Below are 5,052 nucleotides of genomic sequence, written 5' to 3'. Positions count from 1 at the left end.
AGGCTTCTAAGCCTCAGTTTTCCTACCTACGAAGTGGGAATGATAATCCTAATGCTCACAAGAGATTTAGGAGCATGAAACAAAATAATGCAGAGAAAGGCCTCACACATCCAGTTACAGTGGGATAGAAATATTCAACTCCCAACCTCATGGTCAGATAAGGCTTTATAAATATTGGAAATATTCTTCTAACACATGAAAATTAGAATGTAATCACATTTGATTTGGTGTGTCTTAGTTTTCACATTACCTATGTTTTTTAAGTTTTGAACTATTCTTAGAGTCGACTTCTTTACGAATACCATCCTCCCTTTGAGATGACTTGTATGTCATATCCCTTTGTATATATCTTAACTCATACTGAACGTTGAGTTCTGGGCTGCAAAGGAGGGTTTGCATTTGCACCCATTCTCCATGCCTTTCTTCACCAGCCAACCAAATGCACAAAAGTACCACACTGCCAAGAATTGTGATACAGCTTACCCTTCACAGTAGCGTGTGCATATAGTTCTATTATTGTCACCATGGTCTTGGCTGAGAAACAGATGATAAGGGATCTATTGAAACATAAACAAGAACAGGGGAAAGGTACAAGAGGAGGAGATGATGGTAACCTTAAGCCAGTAAGCAGCACCCCTCCGGGGCTTCCGCATCAGCTCCTGCCTCCAGGTTCCTGTCCTGTTTGAGTTCCTGTCCTGGCTTCCTTCGATGATAAACCGTGTTGTGGAAGTGTAAGCCAAATAAATACTTTCTTCCACACGTTGCTTTGATCAGGCAAGATCAAAGGAGATGGAAGCGAATTAGGAAGGGTCCACTTTTGACAGGAAGTTTGAGCTCAAACACATTGTACTAAGATTGTGTCATACAAGGTCAAGGAAGGTAAAGATTATGAAAAATCTAGCCCACTGAACTGATGTTTACAGATACAGTTTTATTGGAAGTAGTTAATTCCCTTCATTTTGGCATTGCCAATAGCTGCTGGTGAGGCATTACAGTAAAACAGAACAGATGAATAAATAAATAAATAAATAAACAAACAAACAAACAAATAAATAAATGGTCAACAATAGCAAATGTGTTTATTCATTAACCCTTGACAAAAAAAAACAACATAATACTCATCTTTCACACTTGTAGTATGAAAGTGAATTCTGAGCTCTATAAAGAATATGTGTGTTTGTAGCATGAAATATTAAAAAGGGATTTTTCCATCCCACACTAGCACCAGCTTCTCTCTGGCCCCAGCAGCCATCTAGCCACTTCTATGGCTAGCACCAGCAATGATCGCCCATCTTGCTAAGTTCCCAGGGCAGGTTGCTGCCAGGGCAGGTTGCTGCCAGGGCAGGTTGCTGCCATGCCAGCTCCACGCAATGACTGCCCATCTTGTGGTTAGCTGTCACAAATCCCTGTACCCCAGCAAAATCAAAGTTCTTACCCCCACAAAACATCCACACAATAAACTCAGAGCCAATTGATATTGATATGAACTGTCAACCTAGAAAAGACAAATTATCTTGTAATTATCCATCCCTTATAAGATATTCATAGCTACCTGTGGCTATTTAAAGCCACACAGATCTGGGTCGTCCTTCTCTTCCTCTATCTTCCTTCATTCTCTGTACTCTCTGTCCCTCACTGGCGTATAGACATCAACGCACATGTGTTACATATAGACACTCCAACTTCTGTGAAGGGCACTGTAAGTTCATACCGGTGTGTACTGAATTCCACATAGGGTTCTAAGAGATCTCTGTTGGTATAGCATGAGCTCTAACAAGCAAAATTGCTGTGGACTTCATAGTGTGAGCTTTACACAACACTCTTTTAACTCTGTACAAGGCACTAGGAACTGTGCACAAATCAGGAGGCCTTCAAATGAGCTAGCTCTAACGGGTACACTAAGAGCTACATAAAGACAAGTTGAGCATCACAAATGAGAGGCAATGTAGAGGGAGAAGAAAATAGTTGGGTGGATAGGGATGGGAGTGTAGAAGGTGGTTATGGGAGGAGATGAGGAGGAAGGGTTAATGTTCAAATTGTACTACATCAAATTCTTAAGAATGAACAAAATAATTTTTAAAATATTAATAATATTAAATTGTTTCTACAAAGTCTATACTTGACATTAAAACCTCTATAGGGCATCAGGGACTGCTACAGGACAGTATCAGTTCTGCACAGGTATACCATGAGCTATATATCGGTGCAGGGTGAGTTATTTTAATGATACAGTGATCTCTTATATGATCACTGTACTGGTCAGTTTTATGATAGTTTGACACAAGATTGAGGAGAAGAGGGAACCTCAATGAAGAAAACATCTCCATAAAATCAGGCTGTAGACAGCCCTGTATGGCATTCTCTTAATCAGTGATTGATGGGGGAGGGCACAGCCCATTGTGGGCGGTACCATGCCTGGGATGGTGGTCCTGGGTTCACAAAGAAAGAAGGCTGAGTGAGTCATGAAGAGCAAGCCCGTCCATGGAGCAGCACCCCTTCGTGGCCTCTAAATCAGCTCCTGGTTCCTGTGTGAGTTCCTGTCCTGACTACCTTCAGTGATGAATAATGATGTGAGAGAGTGAACCAAGTAAACCCTTCTTTCCCGAAGTTGCTTTGATCATGGTGTTTCACCACAGCAATGATAACCCTAATGAAGCAAGCATTCTGAGGTTTATGTAGGGCTCTACGAACCCTACGGGGGCATGATGACCATGGTACCTGTACATGATGACCTCCATACAGATGAAGTATGACCTGAACAAGGGGCACAGTGACTTCAATAGAGGTAGAGTATCCGATGTATTTTGCACAGTTCACTATGAACTCTATCTATGACACTGTGAGATCTATGCACAGGACTCTGAGATCACTATAGATTCACAATTAGACCTACACAGGCCACTTGAGCTCTATAGAGCTCCATCCTGGGTATGACAACTTCTAGATGTCTCACTATGTGCTCTAAACCGTCAGTCACATTCTCAATAAAGGTATAGTGGGAGTACTTATATTATGTTGTGTGGGCTAAAGTAAGCACTACAGAACCTATATGGGTCTCTATGAGCTTTAATGAATGATGCTATGGTCTGAAAATAGGAAAATAAGTTCCATTCTAAAAGAATAGGGCTGGATGAACTCCTCTAGCTCACCGCAATGTGTCCACCTTGGGGCACTTAGAGCTTTACAAAAGGACACTGAGAGCTACATAATGGATTTTACTAAGTCTCTACTGTGCACTGTGAGTGCTATCTGGGTTCTCTACACTATCCTATGGTCTCTCTCAGGGCATATGAACTTAATACAGTAGAATAAGAGATCAACACTGGCCGATATTTGAAGAGCATACTTATGTCTACTCAAGATAATATGGCCTCTACAACACACACTGTGTTCTTATACATGGACTACAGTCACTCTCCGGAACAACATGGATTTGCCCATTGCAATAGTAAATCGATGTCACATATTATATCATCTATACAAGAAAATATATGTTGTATATGGGACAATTAAGTCTATAAGGTGTACTGTGGAGGGATAAAAATGAAGAATGAACTCTGTGAGACCCCTAAGTGGTCTGGAAAATGCACCGCCATTGGGAGCTGTATATAGGGCACCATGAAGCACATGAGCCCTACAGTGAGTCCTACATCAATACTTATGAGCTCCTGACTGGCACTCTTAGCTGTATATTGGTGCTACATCTCTAGAGGAACCAATGTCCCTTTAGGCTGTTCACAGGAATCTATATCAAACTAAGTCATCTACACAGGTTACCATAAGGCAGTATGTACTACGCTTGGATGAATTTATGAACCATATACCTGGATAAAGTATACAGTGTGGAGGGAGGAGAAATTCTAACCAGGCTTATAGGATGTGCCCTTTTACCCACTGAACATTTAATACAGAAGGCTCAAAATCCAAAGAGATATAATTCTGGAATTCTGGGGAAGGAAAGAATTTTAATTTTCATTTTTTCAGTCTCTCTCTGTCTCTCTCTGTGTCTCCGTGTCTCTGTGTCTCTGTCTTCATGCCACCTCTCTCAGTATGTATCTTGTGTGTGTGTGTGTGTGTATGTGTGTGTGTCTTTGTGTGTCTTTGTGTGTAGCATGACACACATGTGGAGGTGAGAAGACAGTTTAGGGGAATTGGTTTCCCCATGTGTGTTCCAGGGATCAAACTCATATCACTCACTGGGGCATCTCACCAGCCTTAAAGCTTTTACAATTCATTCACTACAACTTTTAAAGAATGATGTATTTGAGAAATCTAAATCATGGCACAACATTTCATAGATCACTGTGGTCTGTTCCACAAGTATTCACTTGTTGCAAACTTGGTCCTCGGTGGAGTAATGAAAGGTAGTGTAGTCCTTGAGAAATACTTCGTAGGAGGAAATCAGGTCATAGGGAATAGTCTCATAGGAAGGGATTAAAGCTGGTCTCAGGGAGCAAGTCCTCAGAGTGAGCTATGGACAAATGTCTCTATGCTTATTAATGTACTCTTCACAGTAGTTCCATCTCTGTCACCATAGGCTTCAGCAAGAAACAGACAAGGAGATGTTAGATAGAAGAGGAAGGTACCATCTTCCTCTTCCTCACATGTGAGAAACAAGAAGGAGAGGAAGTAGAAGAAGCAAAAACTAAGTTCAACTAAGCTCCTCTTCTTGCTCTGGTTTCTTGCCTTCCCAAGTCACCTCCTCCCCTCCCCTGCCCCCATGTGTGCTCTAGTCTGTGTGGTACCATCCTCCCTGAAGATTCACTAGAGCGGAGCAGAGCAGAGACCAGCCACTGTTTTTAGACCTCCAGAATCACAAGCTAAATAAACAATGTTTTCTTACAAATCATCCAGTCTTCTGAGGTTTGCTACAGCAACAGAAGAGTGACCAGTATACTCAGGATTTGTAGCAAAATGAGTGTTAATAAAGTACATATTTTATAAGCATTAACCATCAAATACACTTATGATAATTTGTCAGTGTAAAAAGATAAACAAATATTGTCAGTGCATAAGTGAAAGAGGAAAATATATAAATCTGCATCACTGGGA

The 5,052-nt window shown here is 41.2% G+C and overlaps 1 non-coding gene across 1 annotated transcript; it reads right to left on the bottom strand.

Annotated features, from left to right (window-relative positions):
• Positions 1-330: 330 nt before the first annotated feature.
• On the bottom strand, positions 331-454 carry LOC116902615. The gene has a single exon (XR_004388194.1). It is a non-coding gene; the product is annotated as a small nucleolar RNA SNORA40 (small nucleolar RNA).
• Between the last annotated feature and the right edge of the window lie 4,598 nt (positions 455-5,052).

Source organism: Rattus rattus, chromosome 5 (assembly GCF_011064425.1).
Source record: "Rattus rattus isolate New Zealand chromosome 5, Rrattus_CSIRO_v1, whole genome shotgun sequence".
Lineage (NCBI taxonomy): Eukaryota > Metazoa > Chordata > Mammalia > Rodentia > Muridae > Rattus > Rattus rattus.
Note: the sequence above shows the minus strand (reverse complement) of the source record. Positions and strands in the feature narration are given on the sequence as shown.